The sequence below is a fragment of the Schistocerca nitens genome, chromosome 10 (genome assembly GCF_023898315.1).
Source record: "Schistocerca nitens isolate TAMUIC-IGC-003100 chromosome 10, iqSchNite1.1, whole genome shotgun sequence".
Classification (NCBI taxonomy): Eukaryota; Metazoa; Arthropoda; class Insecta; order Orthoptera; family Acrididae; genus Schistocerca; species Schistocerca nitens.
In genome coordinates, this window is record NC_064623.1 from 77201247 (window position 1) to 77223505 (window position 22259).

The 22259-nt window shown below is 43.4% G+C and overlaps 1 protein-coding gene across 1 annotated transcript in view; it reads left to right on the forward strand.

Annotated features, from left to right (window-relative positions):
- The first annotated feature begins 7119 nt into the window (after positions 1-7119).
- The window catches only part of LOC126210429 (luciferin sulfotransferase-like), a 111635-nt gene continuing 96495 nt past the window's right edge, over positions 7120-22259 (forward strand). Inside the window, exon 1 of the mRNA XM_049939660.1 lies at positions 7120-7253. The gene's annotated coding sequence lies outside the window, so the exon portion shown is untranslated. The remainder of the gene's footprint in view (positions 7254-22259) is intronic.

Genomic DNA, 22259 nt, shown 5'->3' on the forward strand with positions numbered 1-22259 from the left:
TAATGACCTCGTTGTCGACGGGACGTTAAACACTAACCACCACCATTTCCCTAAATCGCTTCAGGCAAATGCCGGGATGGTTCCTTAGGAAGGTCACGGCCGATTTCCTTCCCCATCCTTCCCTAATCCGAGCTTGTGCTCCGTCTCTAATGACATCGTTGTCGACGGGACGTTAAAACAGTAATCTCCACCTCCTCTGTTCGTGTGTTTAAGGTTGCGTTTTGAGGCTCAGGCAACATCGCAGTGACTATATTCCGCCTCTGGCCGCCAGTGTGTCGTTAGCTCAGAGGTTCCCTTGTGCGTTGCAGTGCTTGTACTATAAAACATAGCAGTTCGAATCACGGTAGAAGCCGCTGACTACAACCTTTTATTTTCCATTTTAATTAATGGAGTTGCAAAGTGCTAGTAAAAATTTCTTATGCGAAATCTGAAGAATGCCTTTAAACATCAATCTTCGTCCGATTTCGACTTAGTAAATTAAGTTAATATCATGGATTTCTGCTTTACAAATTCCAAGGTGCTTCACTGTAAAATAGACCCTGAAAAGATTCAAACCGACTGTCAACGATATAAATTTGAGCTTTGTTCGTCATATAGGTCTAACATGTCAGAAGGTTGTTTATGAAGTGCACATGTTCATTAATATAGTTCCCTTCTTCTAAATTTTTGCAATAGCATTTAACTGTAGACGTTTTCTAACACCGGCGTTAGCAATTCCTTTCCGTTCTCTGAAACCTTCAAAACGACAAATTTTTCTGGTTTAAATCTGATGACCTTAACTATCACTTCCGATCAACAATAAATACTTCATGAACCCATACATGGAACTCCAAATGTGCAGTGTTCCTGCACTGCTACAGAGCATGCATTGCAAGGTATTCACACAGTTTATCGCATAGACTTACCATAAGGAATGAAACAAGAACTGTAATACACTTTACACCACAGACGCTCACTCTGGCTTGACGAAACCATCCAAACATTGACCAAAAGTTGCACAAATAATTGAGTTTGAAAGGAAAAGAAACGAGGTATGAAGCATTTATAAATTCATCGAATGTAGTGAGGTGGTTTAATTTCGTCCCAGTCTATAAAATTAATTTCGGGCCATACTCACCTCTTGCCGATTAATGTAATATAATACCCGCCTACTAATCAGGGCGTCTGTCTCCGTTGCTTTTGAGCGTGAATGGAAATTGTAGAAATTTTCTGTGGAGCAACATTTAATAATAAAGCGTTTTAAATCATCAAAAGCGATGAGCGGTAGCAGGCGCTTTCGATAAAGAACGGGGGAGTGCAGCGCCGCTGCTGTCGCCACGGCCGCTGCCAGTAGCCAGCAAATGGGTCCCGGAGCTTTGCCGCATACGGCGTCCAGAGGAGGACAGTCTGCAGGAAATCTGCGGCAAAACCGTTACTGGATAAAATTTTGATATCGGTGTGTCACAAAGCGAAATAGATTGAATCTGCGCTACCATTACACTCACGTCTTCAGCATTCAGACAGAAGAGGCTATAAAAATATCTTATGCCAGCTGCTCTCGATCCACTGCCATTATGAACAGAAACAACGCACGCTACCGCTAGACCACAGGCGTAATCAGCCTAGAGTTTCTCTATCATGGGACAAGTTTTCCTCCAGGAAGTGCCGCAGTCTACAGTGTTGCCAGATTGTGCAGATAACCGGACTTAGAGAATTAGCGAGTTGGCCAGTTTTTTTGTCCCATGTCGCGATCGGCGCGGACTTAGCCTCTGAAGCGGCCGGCCGCCGGTCAAAATGGCTCTGAGCACTATGGGACTTAACATCTGTGGTCATCAGTCCCCTAGAACTTAGAACTACTTAAACCTAACTAACCTAAGGACATCACACACATCCATGCCCGAGGCAGGATTCGAACCTGCGACCGTAGCAGTCTCGCAGTTCCGGACTGAGCGCCTAGAACCGCGAGACCACCGCGGCCGGCTCCGCCGGTCAAGTTTTATGTCAAAGAGTGTACATTACCATGAGGGGTGAGGTACACGTACACACGTGGTTTCCGTTTTCAATTACGGAGTGGAATAGAGTGTGTCCCGAAATGTAAGGCCAATAGATGTTCAATGTGGTGGCCATCATTTGCTGCACACAATTCCAATCTCTGGCGTAATGAATGTCGTACACGCCGCAGTACATTTGGTGTAATGTCGCCGCAGGCTGCCACAATACATTGTTTCATATCCTCTGGGGTTGTAGGCACATCACGGTACACATTCTCCTTTAACGTACCCCACAGAAAGAAGTCCAGAGGCGTAAGATCAGGAGAACGAGCTGGCCAATTTATGCGTCCTCCACGTCCTATGAAACGCCCGTCGAACATCAAGGGTCAGCCTAGTGTTAATTGCGGAATGTGCAGGTGCACCATCATGCTGATACCACATACGTCGACGCGTTTCCAGTGGGACATTTTCGAGCAACGTTGGCAGATCATTCTGTAGAAACGCGATGTATTTTGCAGCTGTTTGAGCCAATGAGATGGTCGCCAATGATTCCGCACCGTACATTTACAGTCCACGGTCGCTGTCGCTCTACCTGTCTGAGCCAGCGAGGATTGCCCACGGACCAGTAATGCATGTTCCGTAGATTCACTGCCCCGTGGTTTGTGAAACCCGCTTCATCGTTAAACAGGTAGAACTGCAACGCATTCTCTGTTAGTGCCCATTGACATAATTGCACTCGATGATTAATCACCATGTAATTGCTGATGTAGCGACACATGAAACGGGTGAAAGCGGTGACGCAGTATGCGCATGACACTACTTTGACTCAGTCCACCGGCTCTCGCAATGTCCCGTGTACTCATGTATGGGTTCATGGCGACAGCAGCTAACACACCAACTTCACCCGCTTCTCCTGTGACGGGCCTGTTACGGACCCGTTTGCGCGCTACGAACATACCTGTTGCGTACAGTTGGCGGTAGATGTTTTGCAATGGGCGGCACGTTGGATGCTCTCTGTCCGGGTACCGTTCTGCATACACCCTGCGGGCTTCAGCTGCATTTCGTCGACACTCGCCATAGATGAGTATTATCTCCGCCTTTTCAGAGTTCGAATACACCATGGTCACAGTTCCTACAACACTACACTATCACAGACGTCTGGTAACACGGTGTACTACAGTTGGTCTGCGTGCGGAGACGAATGCAGAATAACAATAGCAGCAAGCGCTACATGCGGACACTGCGACAGCTAGACCAAACCACAACAATGCACTACAGCCACACTCGTAAACACGGTCGTCATCGTAAACATGTCCCTGCAGATGCTGCTCGCCGACCGTGGCCCGTGTTTGTTACAACACGCAACTGAACGCCGGAGGTTTCAAGCGCCAACTTTACGTTACAATATCTCCGGATGTAATTAACATTTTACAATGCAACAAACGCTACTGATTACGTATTTGTTTATAGGTTCAGATGTGCTAACAAAACTAACGTGGTTCCATTTAAAAAAAACGTAGGTTTGTGTTAAAAAACATACTTCCGTGCACTTTTGTATGGTTTTCATTAAACAATTACACTACCCCCACTTCTCACGTTCGGTCTGTGGTATCGGTTCGTCAGTATTTGATGTGGTTTACGAAATATATCCAGCGGTAACGTTAGGTGACTCACCCTATATATACACTCCTGGAAATGGAAAAAAGAACACATTGACACCGGTGTGTCAGACCCACCATACTTGCTCCGGACACTGCGAGAGGGCTGTACAAGCAATGATCACACGCACGGCACAGCGGACACACCAGGAACCGCGGTGTTGGCCGTCGAATGGCGCTAGCTGCGCAGCATTTGTGCACCGCCGCCGTCAGTGTCAGCCAGTTTGCCGTGGCATACGGAGCTCCATCGCAGTCTTTAACACTGGTAGCATGCCGCGACAGCGTGGACGTGAACCGTATGTGCAGTTGACGGACTTTGAGCGAGGGCGTATAGTGGGCATGCGGGAGGCCGGGTGGACGTACCGCCGAATTGCTCAACACGTGGGGCGTGAGGTCTCCACAGTACATCGATGTTGTCGCCAGTGGTCGGCGGAAGGTGCACGTGCCCGTCGACCTGGGACCGGACCGCAGCGACGCACGGATGCACGCCAAGACCGTAGGATCCTACGCAGTGCCGTAGGGGACCGCACCGCCACTTCCCAGCAAATTAGGGACACTGTTGCTCCTGGGGTATCGGCGAGGACCATTCGCAACCATCTCCATGAAGCTGGGCTACGGTCCCGCACACCGTTAGGCCGTCTTCCGCTCACGCCCCAACATCGTGCAGCCCGCCTCCAGTGGTGTCGCGACAGGCGTGAATGGAGGGACGAATGGAGACGTGTCGTCTTCAGCGATGAGAGTCGCTTCTGCCTTGGTGCCAATGATGGTCGTATGCGTGTTTGGCGCCGTGCAGGTGAGCGCCACAATCAGGACTGCATACGACCGAGGCACACAGGGCCAACACCCGGCATCATGGTGTGGGGAGCGATCTCCTACACTGGCCGTACACCACTGGTGATCGTCGAGGGGACACTGAATAGTGCACGGTACATCCAAACCGTCATCGAACCCATCGTTCTACCATTCCTAGACCGGCAAGGGAACTTGCTGTTCCAACAGGACAATGCACGTCCGCATGTATCCCGTGCCACCCGACGTGCTCTAGAAGGTGTAAGTCAACTACCCTGGCCAGCAAGATCTCCGGATCTGTCCCCCATTGAGCATGTTTGGGACTGGATGAAGCGTCGTCTCACGCGGTCTGCACGTCCAGCACGAACGCTGGTCCAACTGAGGCGACAGGTGGAAATGGCATGGCAAGCCGTTCCACAGGACTACATCCAGCATCTCTACGATCGTCTCCATGGGAGAATAGCAGCCTGCATTGCTGCGAAAGGTGGATATACACTGTACTAGTGCCGACATTGTGCATGCTCTGTTGCCTGTGTCTATGTGCCTGTGGTTCTGTCAGTGTGATCATGTGATGTATCTGACCCCAGGAATGTGTCAATAAAGTTTCCCCTTCCTGGGACAATGAATTCACGGTGTTCTTATTTCAATTTCCAGGAGTATATATATATATATATATATATATATAGATATATAGATATATATATATATACGTTGTGTATAATGTGACCACATTTATACAATGAAAGTTGTCTACAAATGGATTAAGAAATAAATAAATAAAATTGAAATATTTTCTTAAGTTTATATCAATGACAGAATTAAGCACCTCAGTCTTATATTTAGGAAAACAAACTAACGTTGAATTTACTTTTCTAAGATATATGACTGACTAAGATATATGACTGACTTACTGATTTCATCATGTGATATCTACATATATATCACATGAAATAGACGTACCTAATTAAGCAAAATGTAGATTATTGGTCTATGATAAGTACCCAATCACCAAAGAAAGGTATCTTTAACATTGCTCGTCTTCACATTTTCACTTCAGTACTGTACACCCTGCGATGAGTAATCCCTGCCAACTTACACTCTGGCAGCCTCAGTTTATAGCAACTTGTATTTCAGGGCCCCTGAAGCAAACAAAAAAGGTCAGGCAGCAGCAGGGTCATTCTTATATAATAAGTCAGTACATGTGTTATATAGTTGTACTTACTGGTTCATGGACACACATTTTATAATGGCTTCCCTGCTTGAACAAGATCCTCTCTAGTGTTTAGCTTCCAGCTATTCATTTAATCTACATAGGGCTACAGAGACAAAATAACCTTTTAATTCCTTTCTGAAAACAGATGTCTTTTCAATGCATTTCATTCTGCGTCCAGCAGTCATAGGATCCTTTCCGGATAACTTGAGCCGCTTCCTGTGTAGATGATAGTCATCGTATTTTCGTATTGTAATTGCGTACATCTCTATTCAGTTGGATAGTGCTATTTGATTTGCTTTCACGTGCATAATTGTTTCAAATATATTTAGTGAAGGGACTGCCATGATATTAAGTTCCCCACCTAACTGGGTATATCACTATTCCGTTGAATTGTACTGTTTGCTCTCACGTGCATAATTGCTTTAAATATGTACGGTGAAGCGACTCTCATGATATTACGTTCCCTATCTCTGAGATGAAAAACTTTCCTTCAAAATAAATCCAACATAAATAAAACCTAACGAAGGAACGAAAACAATCTCGTTATGTTTTTAATACACAAAGAGAAATCAATAAGTCCATATGTCCTAGCCAAGTAAATTCACTGGTAGTTTGTATTCGTAAAGATAAGACCGCGGCACTTAACTCTGTCACTGATGCAAGCTTCCGAATATACATCCGTCACTGAGATAAAGAAAAAGAAAAGAAACTAAAGCACCAACCCTTGGATCTTTTGTGTAGCTACTACGATACTAACAGTGCGATCTATTGGTTCTTTGGTATACTATACCGTGGTGATTGTACATCCAAACTACTAAGCTGAGCATACGACTTTAGATAAAACTTTAAATCACGATATCTTGTTTTCCCGTGATCCGAATTTGGTGAAATAAAGTCTATAGTTGCCATACACTAAGTTTAAATTACATGTGGAAACCCCAATGAAAATTCATCTGGTAGCTCTGGAGATTAGTGTGTTCAAACAGACAGATACGACACTTACTATCTCATAGAAGATTAAATTTTCGGCTAGTAAGGTAATAAAGTGTTGCAGCGAAACTTCAAGGCACGTGGTTGCAATGAGGGAGACATCGATATTTTGCTATATTGCTAGCTCAAGCCTTTTCAATTTATTAGATGTTGTAGGATATGGAGTGCAAACACATTTGCATTGCACGAATTACATCTATAGTGAGACCTGTTGTGAGGTTTATAGTTAGTATTGTCTTAATGTAATCAATGTTAACACCACTTTAAATTATTCCGTTGTGCTGTGAGGAAGTTCTTTGTCGTACGAAATCTGAAATAAAGTTGGAAAGCGATTCTAGAGTGACAAGCTTTCAAAGAAATGTTTTCTTGTTTATTCTTCAATGAAACCTTTGTTCATACGACAGACATTTCCGACTATCGGAAAATTGCGAAGTCGGTCTCTGTTCTCCGGCCCTGATAACAGTAACGTCTCAACGTGTGAACCGTAAACAGGTCCCACGTAACGCCGGCCGACTAATTCAGAATTACGTAGCGCATTCACCAGGTGCTATCTTATCGTCTGGTAGATCACGCACTTTAAAACCGGGGGCTCGTCTCCAAAGTTGGCGTAGTCGTTTGCGAATTCGTTACCAGGTAAGGACAAAAGTCGTTTTATTACTTTCAGTCAATCTGAAAGTTTTTGTACGGAAAATTTCGTAATAAACGCCATCTGCGGTCATTCCACTAGCGTATTTTGTTCAGAGATCATTTCGAGCACAGCTTTGACATCAGAGCTTGAGTTAGCTATCGAAAGATCTTCATTGTAACGACAACACGGGAGATGCGCCTATGTGTGGGATTTTTCAGTGTCTTTCTAATTTAAAATCGGGTTATCGTAGGACGTGAAGGAAATTGTGACAGACAGTTTTCAGTTTCTGTTATACCCTTACACATGTTCTTTTTGTAGCAGTTGAAATCTCAGGCAAGTATCTTTGTCGTATCATTTGTAGTCTTACAGATGCGTATGTATAGTTTTCAAAGACAACACCAGACATTTCAAAAACATCCACTGAATAGGTATATCTGTTGAGTGAAGGTAGTGTACTGCGCTTGTCGCCAACGTCAGACTTAGACGCTGTAGTATCTCTGGTTTCCTTTTCTGCCTGCAACGTAGCAACAAGTCGTATCGAAATGTAAATATCAAATTCATTTCACCACGTATGTATAGTGGATCAAGGATTGGCATTAACCCTTACGCATTCTTTTGTCTCTCTCTTTTCGAAGACTGACACGTTGGCAGAGAAGTTACTTCCAGTTTGTCACTGAAAATAGGAAGACGCGTGTTAATCAGTTCGCCATTATCTCACAATCACTACAGCATGCGGCGAAGTTAACACCAATATAATGTAGCGTACTTGTCATTAATATGAAAGAATGAAATGTAACGCATATTAACACTAGTGTATACTCGAAATACTTCTTGATCATTCCCGGCGGGGTCAGGGATTTTCTCTGCCTCGTGATGGCTGGGTGTTGTGTGCTGTCCTTAGGTTAGTTTGGTTTAAGTAGTTCTAAGTTCTAGGGGACTTATGACCACAGCAGTTGAGTCCCATAGTGCTCAGAGCCATTTGAACCATTTGAACTTCTTGATCAAGGGACGATAAAGAAACAAACTATAATTTCAAAAGTAACTTTAGTTTTTTCTGTGCATTATTAATCCAAAAGTATTTTATGTTCCCAGAACCCTTTCTACATAGCGACGACGATCTATTAAACGAAGGTTGGAACTTTAACAGTGGCAACGATTTATTTACAGCTAGTACAAAATAGATACGTGTTTCAAAGTTTTACTGACCTTCAAAGTAGTCAGCAGCATTGTGTATAGCCCGTTGCCAGCTATGTGGAAGTCGTAGGATTCTCTTAGCAGTGCAAGTTGTGTTGAAGAAACATCCGTACCCAAAGACTGGAAAGTTGCACAGGTCACACCAATATCCAAGAAAGGTAGTGGGAATAATCCACTAAATTCCAGGCCCATATCGTTAACGTCGATATGCAGCAGGATTTTAGAACATATATTGTGTTCGAACATTATGAATTACCTCGAAGGAAACGGTCCATTGACACCCAGTCAACATGGGTATAGAAAACATCATTCCTGTGAAACACATCTAGATCTTTGTTCACATGAAGTGCTGAGTGCTATTGACAAGGGATTTCACATCGATTCCGTATTCTTGGATTTCCGGAAGGCTTTTGACACTGTACCACACAAGCGGCTCGTAGTGAAATTGCGTGCTTATAGAATATCGTGACTCGATCTGTGATTTCCTGTCGGAGAGGCCACAGTTCGTTGTAATTGACGGAAAGTCCTCGAGTAAAACAGAAGTGATTTCTGGCGTTCCCCAAGGTAGTGTTATAGGCCCTTTGCTGTTCCTTATCTATATAAACGATTTGTGAGACAATTTGAGCAGCCGTCTTCGGTTGTATGCAGATGACGCTGTCGTTTATCGACTGATAAAGTCATCAGAAGATCAAAACAAACTGCAAAACGATTTAGAAGAAATATCGGAATGGTACGAAAAGTGGCAGTTGATCTTATGTAACGAAAAGTGTGAGGTCATCCACATGAGTGCTAAAAGGAACTCGTTAAAGTTCGGTTACACGATAAATCAGTCTAATCCAAAAGCCGTAAATTCAACTAAATACCTAGGTATTACAATTACGAACAATTTAAATTGAAAGGAACACAGAGAAAATGTTGTCGGGAAGGCTAACCAAAGACTGTGTTTCATTGGCAGGACACTTATAAAATGCAACAGACGTACTAAGGAGACTGCCTACACTACGCTTGTCCGTCCTCTTTTAGAATACTGTTGCGCGGTGTGGGATCCTTACACTTAGAAAATATAACAAACCTACTAAGGAGACTGCCTACACTACGCTTGTCCATTCTCTTTTAGAATACTGTTGCGCGGTGTGGGATCCTTACACTTAGAAAATATAATAGACCTACTAAGGAGACTGCCTACACTACGCTTGTCCGTCCTCTTTTAGAATACTGTTGCGCGGTGTGGGATCCTTACACTTAGAAAATATAACAGACCTACTAAGGAGACTGCCTACACTACGCTTGTCCATTCTCTTTTAGAATACTGTTGCGCGGTGTGTGGTGCCTACCAGATAGGACTGACTGAGTACATCGAAAAAGTTCGAAGAAAGGTAGCACGTTTTGTATTATCGCGAAATATGGGAGAGAGTGTCACAGAAATGATACAGGATTTGGGATGGACATCATTAAAACAAAGGCGTTTTTCGTTGCGACGGAATCTTCTCACGAAATTCCAATCACCAACTTTCTCCTCCGAATGCGAAAATATTTTGTTGACACCGACTTACATAGGGAGGAACGATCACAAATATAAAATAAGGGAAATCAGAGAACGCACGGAAAGATATAGGTGTTCATTCTTTCCGCGCGCTATACGAGATTGGAATAATAGAGAATTGTGAAGGTGGTTCGATGAACTCTCTGCCAGGCACTCAAATGTGATTTGCAGAGTATCCCTGTAGATGTAGATATTGCCCGACGAATTCGTAACAGTTCTGAAGCGAATGCCGTGAAGTGTTTTCCTCAGTTTAGAAATCGAGTTGAACTCACGGGGGCTTAAGTGAGGGGAGTGCAGTAGGTGGTATAGCACTTAGTAGCCATATCAGTCAAACAAATCAGTAACAGCTTGCACTGTACGTGCTTGAGCATTGTCCTGCAAAATGATGGTCAGGTCCTGCAGAAAGTGTCATCACTTCTGTCTCTATGCTGTTCATTTTTGGAACACAACCTACGACCAGCTTAGAGACAGAAGTGATGACACTTTCTGCAGGACCTGACCATCATTTTGCAGGACAATGCTCAAGCACATACAGTGCAAGCTGTTGCTGATTTGTTTGACTGATGCGACTGCTAAGTGCTATACTACCTACTGCACTCCCCGACTTAAGCCCTCGTGAGTTCAGCCCGATTTCTAAACTGAAGGAAACACTTCACGGCATTCGCTCCAGAACTGCTACAAATTCGTCGGGCAATAGACCCGCGCCGCTCGAACTGTCAACGCAACTGGCACGGCTAACAGTATCCTACGACTTCCACATCGCTGGCCACGGGTTGTAAACAATGCTGGTGACTGCTTTTCAAATGGCTCTGAGCGCTATGGGACTTAACAGCTGTGGTCATCAGTCCCCTAGAACTTAGAACTACTTAAACCTAACTAACCTAAGGACATCACACACATCCATGCCCGAGGCAGGATTCGAACCTGCGACCGTAGCAGTCGCGCGGTTCCGGACTGCGCGCCTAGAACCGCGAGACCACCGCGGCCGGCGGTGACTGCTTTGAAGGTCAGTAAAACTTTGAAACACATATCTATTTTGGATGAGCTGTAAGTCAATAGTTGCCACTACTAAACTTCCAACGCTCGTATATTTTTATAGCATTACTAGTTAGACGCTACATGGTACATAAGCTTTTAAATTTCATGTGGGACAAACATGGAAAGAAAGAATGCAAAGAATAAATATGAAAAGAAAAATATATATACTATTATAATCGCGTGATTATCTATAAAGCTGTTTTTTTACGTTGTGAGCTGAATTTTTAATATCATAGTTTTGCCCTGTTTTCAGAATTTATGTACTAGAAACGCTGAGTTATTGTTACCGGTACAGATGCGAATCTAAATACGTCAAAAGGGAAAAAGTTATTTTTCAGAGCTAAGTATAACAAAGATCTAAGTCTAGTTACCATACCAGAAAGAACCGCTTTATGCGTTGAAAACGAGACACAGTATAGTAAAAGCGACGTCGTAGGCTATTTCATGTGATTCTATGGCCATACACTAACGCAGTTAGTGTCAGATTAAGTCGTTAGTGTGGGAGCGTGCTGCCAACCAATTCGTTGAATGTATAGAAGAGTCGAGCAGTTTCCACTGACAGATAAGATTCCAATACGACATTCTGAGCCATTGCCTCTGGATTAGAGAGATATGCAAACGACTGTGCTTATTTTGAAGTAGTCGCAACAGGAAACTGTCTAGTACCCAACTCATGGAAAATGCTTAAGCTCATTAACAATTTAGTTAAAAAAAAAATGAAAGACGGTTAAGCATATGGCATCAAAAAGAAAAATCGGAAAAATTTCGCCCTTAAAAATATTTCAGTGCTAAATCTCTTATTTGTTGCCAGCCATAGTTGCAAATTCAATGATTTTTGATGGCTCTTCCATTTCGAATATCCGCCGCAGCACCATTTTGTTTTAAAGAGACAGTATGGTCAACCATAGAACAGAACCTAAAACGCTGTATTGGCTGTCCTCTTTTTCCAATAAAAAAAGAAAGCGGCATCTCAACTCTGACACTTGCCACAAACGTGCGATACGCGAGGGCATTTGTCTGTTGAAAGCTTTGAGGCAAGTTCATTCCAATATCGAATGCAGATTCATAGTATGCCTATTTATTTATCTATTCATGTCAGAATACAAGATACGCACATATACACACACACGGTTATAAACTAAAGGCTAATTTAAGATTTAAAGACAATGGTACATCATGCGTGACATAGTCTACATCGGTATAAGTGCTGCGCAGCTTCTTGAAATCCACAGTCACGAAGGGTTGATGTTGTCGAATAATCCCACTTCTGCGTATAGTCTTTTTACACCTTGCAATCCCTGTTCGTGTTTTTCACATGGGCCATTCTTCAATGAAACCAGCAGCTATATTTTCCGGTGGTGTAATCCAATAGTGTTCAGACCTCTTGTTCCTCACCGAGCGAGGTGGCGCAGTGGTTAGCACACTGGACTCGCATTCGGGAGAACGACGGTTCAATCCCGTCTCCAGCCATCCTGATTTAGGTTTTCCGTGACTTCCCTAAATCGTTTCAGGCAAATGCCAGGATGGTTCCTTTGAAAGGGCACGGCCGATTTCCTTCCCCATCCTTCCCTAACCCGAGCTTGTGCTCCGTCTCTAATGACCTCGTTGTCGACCGGACGTTAAACAACACTAACCTAACCTAACCTCACGTTCCTCACAGATAATCGGGAACGTGTCTGTCAGCGAGAGTTATCTGTTAACTTAATGAAACATGTCCTAGACGTCAGGCTTGAAGGCAGAGGATGGTAACTATACAGGATGTCCAAAGCTTTGGGGTCAAATTGAAACAGGTGATAATGGGTCCACGACCGGTTGCATTAAGATAGGGAACCAGTGGTCGGATATGCATATTTACTGGGTTATGGACATACACAGTGTACCTTTAAATACCAGAATGACATTTTCACTCTGCAGCGGAGTGTGCGCTGATATGAAACTCCCTGGCAGATTAAAACTGTGTGCCAGACCGAGACTCGAACTCGGGACCTTTGCCTATCGCGGGCAAGTGCTCTGCCAACTGAGCTACCCAAGCACGACTCTCGCCCCGCCCTCACAGCTTTACTTCTGCCAGTACCTCGTCTCCTACGTTCCAAACTTTACTTTGGAACCACTTGCCCGCGAAAGGCAAAGGTTCGAGTCTCGGTCCGGTACACAGTTTTAATGTCAGGAAGTTGCATACCTTTAAATAGTTATTACATGTAACACATAAAATCTTAAGAACCTTCTGCTTTGGAAACTTTGCTCTCATCCAATCATTCCTTCCTCTCTCTCTCTCTCTCTCTCCCTCTCACTTTTTCTCTTTTCTTTCTCTCCCTCCGCCACCAGCATTTCATTCCTATCTCTCAATCCCAACCACATTTGTTATTTCTCTATAATTTTACAACTGTTGGCAACATAAGTATTGCACTTAAAGTTTGCAAGATGTCACCTGATGAAAATTTAAGCTACATAAATTTGACAGAATCGGATTTTTGACCACTAGAAATAATTATTCCAACGCATGTTGTGTTTACACCTAATAGTTTCCAGACGCAATCTTTGTTTTCAAAACATGACAGTAACGCGCGATGTGATATGGCATAGACAGTAATCTGTGACGACTGGAAGTATTCTATTTTACTTGTTTTGCGTTTAGTTTTTAGTCAAAAAGGAAAACGCAAACCCCTGTTCTGAAATGGTGGTTTGTTTCTCCAGTAGACAGTGCCACAAGTTCCCCCAAAATCGTAACACAACACCCACGTATGTCATACTAACAAATGTAAATCCACCTGATGATAGAGGTTTGAACCTTCTAAACGCGTCTTGGTGACAAATAGACAGTTGTAGTATAACACAAAATACCTTCAAGGGCTGCTAAACGTACTACGAAAACACCACGATGCTCTTTCTATAATAGGAGTTTCCACGTTATAATTTTTCGAAATGATAGCGGGACTTTATGGACAGCCTGTACACAAACGTTTGTGCGACATCCACTTGTTCCTTCTGCAATATGTTTCCAAATAAGCGTCTCAAAAACACATTGCTCACTCAACATTTACGACCATTGAGTTCCCGTTTCAAAATATTCTGTGGTCTGTACAATTTTGACCCTAAAGTTTGGAGACACCCTGAACGTCTAACCCAAAAGATCAAATACCTCCCAGCTTCCCAGGGAAAACTATAAGCGCGGGAAGGAACTTATCAGGCAGTGATTTCTAATCACATCAGAGAGACACACCTAGAACAAACGCCACCTTTGAACATTGTGAGGCAAGATATCGGAGGCAATTACGATAAGGATGTTTATGGCAAGAAATACAGTTGATGTGCAAGTAATTCCAAACATGTAGATAAGGAGGATGCGTATTATGAAGATAATGCTCAATGAGAAGTTATGAAACAAACAATCAGGAACATGAAATGCAGTTTTGAAGTAAATCCACTGTGAATTCGTAGGGACTGCAGTGCTAATTAATCGGTTACAGCGTATACGCGAGATACACTAAATTTTTGTGTCTCGGTTGCATAAATGCTTTTCGCTATACGCCTTTAGAAACATGAGCACTTCATAAGATAACGCTACACCAGTGGCAGATGTGGTTAGGACAAAAAAAGTGGAGCACAGAAGAGAAGAAGGAAGAGGGGGGGGGGGGGACGGGAAGCAACGAAGTGAAACTTCATGGGCTGAAACAATCTGTGATGATATTTCAGGGACTGCAAAATAATCAGATTCACAAATACCTTGGCAGTACGAACCCACTTACCTGTACGGCTGCGCACCCTCTGTCCTGTCCTGGACGCATACACTGATTCAGTTGACGAGGCTGTCATAAGGCCGTAATATCTTCTCTTGAGCCAAGCTGCCCCACGACTTTTTGGTCGGCCTCTGATATCCTGAATACTTGCTTTGGAACGGAGTTGATGTTCAAGATAGATCCTCACGAATATAGATCCTGCGAATATTTGGCCCACAGCAGTACCTCAGGGACACGCAGACAGTTCAAAGAGGCACGTGCCATATGTAGACGAGCGTTGTGCTGTTGGAAAATTACAATGAAATGAACACCCTTAGCTGCTTACAGGCGTTGACATACGTCAACGGGGACAGATGAATATGAGTACCCCGACCGGGACTCGAACCCGGGATCTCCTGCTAACATGGCAGACGCTCTTTCCATCTGAGCCACCGAGGACACAGAGGACAGCGCGACTGCAGGGATTTATCTCTGGCACGCCTCCAGCGAAACACACATTCTCAACGTATTGTCCCGCACTACATTCGTAGTGCCCCCGCCCATTATACTCATTACTCGCGGCGCGTTGCCTATTCCCGTAAGAGTTCGGGCAGTGTTTGTGCATTCGCACAGAAGAAGAAGATGGTCAAGTGGCCGGTGAGCCTTAACTATATATATACTAAGATGGTATCTGTTCTTTCGGACATGGCCATGGTAGGGTACTTCGACGACCAATCCACCTGTCATGAAATAAGCTATTCAATACCGCTTCAACCGCACGCGAGTTATGTGCTGGGCGTCCATCATATTGGAAGTACATCGCCATTCTGTCATGCAGTGAAACAACTTGTAGTAACTTCGGTACAACATTACGTAGGAAATCAGCATACGTTGCACCATTTAGATTGCCATCGATAAAATGGGGGCCAATTATCCTTCCTCCCATAATGCCGCACCATACATTAACCCGCCAAGGTCGCTGATGTTCCACTTGTCGCAGCCATCGTCGATTTTCCGTTGCCCAATAGTATATATTATGCCGGTTTACGTTACCGCTGTTGGTGAATGACGCTAAGTCACTAAATAGAACGCGTGCAAAAAATGTGTCATCGACCAGTAATTTCTCTTGTGCCCAGTGGCAGAACTGTACACGACGTTCAGAGTCGTCGCCACACAATTACTGGTGCATAGAAATATGGTACGGGTGCAATCAATGTTGATGTAGCATTCTCAGCACCGACGATTTTGAGATTCCCTATTCTCGCGCAATTTGTCTGCTACTGATGTGCGGATTAGCCGCGACAGCAGCTAAAACACCTACTTTGGCATCGTCATTTGTTGCAGGTCGTGGTTGACGTCTCACATGTGGCTGGACACTTCCTGTTTCCTTAAATAACGTAACTATCCGGCGAACGATCCGGACACTTGGATGATGTCCAAGATACCGAGCAGCATACATTGCACACGCCCGTTGCGTATTATGATCACAATAGCCATACATCGACCTTTTCCGCAATTGGTAAACGGTATCACGAAGCAAATACCGTCCGCACTGGCGGAATGTTACGTGATACCACTTACGTATATGTTTGTGACTATTACAGCGCCATCTATGACAAAGCGAAAAAAGTGGTCCAACTAAAGCATTCACAATTCTTTACGTACTACACGAATATGTAATCAAAAATGGGTGTTTCTATTTTAAAAACGCAGTTGATATCCGTTTGACATATGGCAGCGCCATTGGCGGGACAGCTATAGCGCCATCTATTTTCCCCCTTCAAGCTAGACAAGTTTTGTTATTTGTAGTTTTTGTTTGACGCTTATTTCGTGAGATATTTGGCCCGGTCACTATCAATGGACCACCCGGTATATGGGGCAGGAGAGTTTAGCGGGCAAAAGGCGAACGAATGAACACAGAAAAGTTTCCTTACAGTCTCATTCTAATTGGAAGAAATTTAACAGCGTTGAATAGAAACTTTCGAGAAAAGTAGCTCAATAAAATCGCTCACGGCTGGCAAAGATTGCAGACAAACAGTTGAGGGGTTTAGTCCAGAGAATGGTATCGCACACACACTAAATTTGGATAAAGTAAGGTTTTAACAGTAACTGCATATGTCAAAATACGTTTTTACTTAATCAGGCTTTGAGTTCTCTTCCATATATTCGAGACAGTTAATTACACTTCTTATACTTTTCAACATAAACATGATTTTAACAGTGTTAGTGCTTTAAATGGATAATTTCAAAATTAAACTTTGGGAGCTTGGAAGCTGCAAAGAATATACGCAATATTTGATTTCTTCAGTAGTTTCATTGCGATCTACACTGTCTGATGCTGCCAGACCATCACAAAATGATTGGATGGAAGATCTCATGCACATCTCTTAGTGTTGTAATCTTCCTTCCTCCAAGGAACAATTATGTTAGCTGCATCGGTGTAGTAACATAAGGAGATACAGTTGCAAAATCTCTTCGATATTTAGATCTTGAATAATTCAACTTTTTAAGGGTTCCGTATCTCAGTTGGAACCCTAATATGATCACTCTATTGTCCGTTGTCTGTCCGTCATCTTAAGACGCCTTTTTCTCACGATCGGGATGAGGTATCAAGTTGAAGTATATGTCAAATACTAAGGTCATCGGTCCCATGACGGTGTAAAAAATGTAAGCTTCTAAGTTAATGCAAACAAAAGACACGGCCATCTGTACTACTTATTTTGGCACTCGCAAACTCGCTCATCCAAACCTACACATGGACTGCCTGTATACGTAATGAAGTCTGTACGGAACCTATAGCGCGGAACCTGCCCGCACTTGTTCGGTTTTTCCTCTACTCCAGCAGCCTCGATGTCTTATTTATGTAGAATAATGACAGGCATTTCCTACAAGAGTGTTCCACCATTTTAGTTTCTTACCTAGTTAGTTAGCCAGTTTTCAGTAGAAACTACTAATTACTAAAGATAAGTTGGGGGATCATAAAAAATTTGGCTAGTTAAAAAGTCAATACGTCTAGACACACCACTTTTCATTTATAAAAACACAGTATGTGATCAAAAGTATCCGGACACCTGGCTGAAAATGACTTACAAGTTCGCGGCGCCCTCCATCGGTAATGCTGGAATTCAAGATGGTGTTGGCCCACCCTTAGCCTTGATGACAGCTTAAACTCTCGCAGGCATACGTTCAATCCGGTGCTGGAAGGTTTCTTGGGGAATGGCAGCCCATTTTCACGGAGTGCTGCACTGAGGAGAGGTATCGATGTCGGTCGGTGAGGCCTGGCACAAAGTCGGTGGTCCAAAACACCCCAAAGGTGTTCCATAGGATTCAGGTCACGAGTGTGTGCAGGCCAATGCATTACAGGGATGTTATTGTCGTATAACCACTCCGCACACAGGCCGTGCATTAGTAACAGGTGCTCGATCGTGTTGAAAGATGCAATCGCCATCCCCGAACTGCTCTTCGACAGTGGGAAGCAAGAAGGTGCTTACAACATCAGTGTAGGCCTGTGCTGTGATAGTGCCACGCAAAGCAACGAGGGGTGCAAGCCCCCTCCGTGAAATACGCGACCACACCATAACGCCACCACCTCCGAATTTTACTGTTGGCACTACACACGCTGGCAGATGACGATCACCGGGCATTCGCCATACCCACGACCTGCCATCGTATCGCCACACTGTGTACCGCAATTCGTCACTCCACACAACGTTTTTCCACGGTACAGTCGTCCAATGTTTAGGCTCCTTACAGCAAGCGAGAAATGGTTTGGCGTTTACCGGCATGATTTGTGGCTTATGACCAGCCGCTCGACCGTGAAATCCAGCTTTTCTCACCTCCCGCCTAACGGTCATAGTACTTGCAGTGGATCCTGATGCAGTTTGGAATCCCTGTGTGATGATCTGGATAGATGTCTGCCTGTTACAATGTCTGCCTATTACACATTACGACCCTCTTCAACTGTCGGCGGTCTGTCGGTCAACAGACGAGGTCGGCCTGTACGCTTTTGTGCTTTACGCGTCCCTTCACGTTTCCACTTCACACTCACATCGGAAACAATGGACCAGGGATGTTAAGGAGTGTGGAAATCTCGAGTACCGACATATTACACAAGTGACACACAATCACCTGACCACGTTCGAAGTCCGTGAGTTCCGCGGAGCGCCCCATTCTGCTGTCTCACGATGTCTAATCAATGCTGAGGTCGCTGACATGGGGTAACTGGCAGTAGGGGGCAGCACAATGCACCTAATATGAAAAACGTACGTGTTTGGGGGTGTCCGGATACTTTTGATCACATAGTGTAGAACGCCTTTCATTTTTAAATTGAATGCACTTAATACAGGATTTGCCAATACGTGATTCCACAAGTACAACACGAAAGTCTTTGAATTTATTGCGTCTTACCTTGAGGCTTGATTTAAAAAAAAAATTAAATGATCGTATGGCATCGTTGGCTGGGAGGCCGCATCCGGGGAAGTTCGACCTCCGAGTTCGAGTGTTATTTCAGTCGACGCCACATTAAGCGACTTGCGTACCGGTGGTGAGAATGAAAGGATGGTGAGGATAACACAACATTCAATCTACGAGCGGAGAAAATCTCCAGGGCGGACGGGAATCGAACCTGGGCCACCTGCATGGGAGGCAAGCACGTTATCATTTTTTTTATTCCACAAATACAGTAAAAAAATAGCTAACTTACAATTAAATGACAAAAATAAGGTGACGTAATTCCATTTCCTTTGCGAATTAAAGTTGCTGGCAGATAAAGAAAGTCTCAAAGCAAACTGAAATCATTTCTGCATTACAACTATATGAACGATTTCTTCGTGAAAACGTGTCTCATTTGGAGACCTAAAGTCACATTCCAAATCACGACAAATTGTCACGACTGTGATCAATGGGAGTTGCAAAAAAAACTAAAACCGAAACAAACACCCGCCAAATTGACCAGGTCAGTAATTCGTACGCCCAGATAGGGCGGTTGCTGCCAGGCAAGTGACGTAACTAGAAATAGCCATACACTCCATACACTATGAACATTTCATGGACTCCTCAGCGCGCATGCGCTCCGGTAATTGGCATCAAAGACCAAATACCCATCACCTTGAATTTCGAGCTCTTACATATCTGTTGTTGTTGTTGTTGTGGTCTTCAGTCCTGAAACTGATTTGATGCAGCTCTCCATGCTACTCTATCCTGCGCACGCTTCTTCATCTCCCAGTACTTACTGCAACCTACATCCTTCTGAATCTGTTTAGTGTATTCATCTCTTGGTCTCCCTCTACAATTTTTACCCTCCACACTGCCCTTCAACGCTAAATGTGTGATCCCTTGATGCCTCAGAACATGTCCTATCAACCGGTCCCTTCTTCTTGTCAAGTTGTGCCACAAACTCCTCTTCTACCCTATTCTATTCAATACCTCCTCATTAGTTATGTGATCTACCCATCTAATCTTCAGCATTCTTCTGTAGCACCACATTTCGAAAGCTTCTATTCTCTTCTTGTCCAAACTATTTATCGTCCACCTTTCACTTCCATACATGGCTATACTCCATACAAATACTTTCAGAAACGACTTCCTGACACTTAAATCTATACTCGATGTTAACAAATATCTCTTCTTCAGAAACGCTTTCCTTGCCTTTGTAGTCTACATTTTATAATCTCTCTACATCGACCATCATCAGTTATTTTGCTCCCCAAATAGCAAAACTCATCTACTACTTTAAGTGTCTCACTTCCTAATCTAATTCCCTCAGCATCACCTGATTTAATTCAGCTGCATTCCAATGTTATCGTTTTGCTTTTGCTGATGTTCACTTATATCCTCGTTTCAAGACACTATCCATTCCGTTCAACTGCTCTTCCATGTCCTTTACTGTCTCTGACAGAATTACAATGTCATCGGGGAACCTCAAAGTTTTTATTTCTTCTCCATGGATTTTAATACCTACTCCGAATTTTTCTTTTGTTTCCTTTACTGCTTGCTCAATATACAGATTGAATAACATTGGGGAGAGGCTAAAACCCTGTCTCACTCCCTTACCAACCACTGCTTCCCTTTCACGTCCCTCGAGTCTTATAACTGCCATCTGGTTTCTGTACAGATTGTAAATAGCCTTTCGCTCCCTGTATTTAACCAAGGCCACCTTCAGAATTTGAAAGAGAGTATTCCAGTCAACATTGTCAAAAGATTTCTCTAAGTCTACAAATGCTAGAAACGTAGGTTTGCCTTTTCTTACTCTTTCTTCTAAGATAAGTCGTAAGGTCAGTATTGCCTCACGTGTTCCAACATTTGTACGGAATCCAAACTGATCTTCCCCGAGGTCGGCTTCTACCAGTTTTTCCATCCGTCTGTAAAGAATTCGCGTTAGTATTTTGCAATTATGACTTATTAAACTGATAGTTCGGTAAATTTCACATCTGTCAACACCTGCTTTCTTTGGGATTGGAATTATTATATTCTTTTTGAAGTATGAGGGTATTTCGCCTGTCTCATACATCTTCCTCACCAGATGGTAGAGTTTTGTCAGGACTGGCTCTCCCAAGGCCATCAGTAGTTCTAATGCAACGTTGTCTACTCCCGGGGCCTTGTTTCGACTCAGGTCTTTCAGTGCTCTGTCAAACTCTTCACGCAATATCGTATCTCACATTTCATCTTCATCTACATCCTCTTCCATTTCCATAATATTGTCCTCAAGTACATCGCCCTTGTATAGACCCTCTATATACTCCTTCCACCTTTCTGCTTTCCCTTCTTTGCTTAGAACTGGGTTTCCATCTGAGCTCTTGATATTCATACAAGTGGTTCTCTTTTCTCCAAAGGTCTCTAATTTTCCTGTAGATAGAATCTATCTTACATACTTACATTTGTCCTCTAACCATCCCTGCTTAGCCATTTTGCACATCCTGTTGATCTCATTTTTGAGAGGTTTGTATTCTTTTTTGCCTGCTTCATTTACTGCATTTTTGTATTTTCTCCTTTCATCAGTTAAATTCAATATTTCTTCTGTTACCCAAGGATTTCTACTAGCCCTCGTCTTTTTACCTACTTGATCCTCTGCTGCTTTCACTACTTCATCCCTCAGAGCTACCCATTCTTCTTCTACCGTATTTCTTTCCCCCATTCCTGTCAATTGCTCCCTTATGCTCTCCCTGAAGCTCTGTACAACTTCTGTTTAGTCATTTTATCCAGGTCCCATCTCCTTAAATACCCACCTTTTTGCAGTTTCTTCAGTTTTAATCTACAGTTCATAACCAATAGATTGTGGTCAGAATCCACATCTGCCCCTGGAAATGTCTTACAATTTAAAACCTGGTTCTTAAATCACTGTCTTACCATTATATAATCTATCTGATACCTTCTAGTATCTCCAGGATTCTTCCATGTATACAACCTTCTTTTATGATTCTTAAACCAAGTGTTAGCTATGATTAAGTTGTGCTCTGTGCAAAATTCTACCAGACGGTTCCTCTTTCATTTCTTCCCCCCAATCCATATTCACCTACTATGTT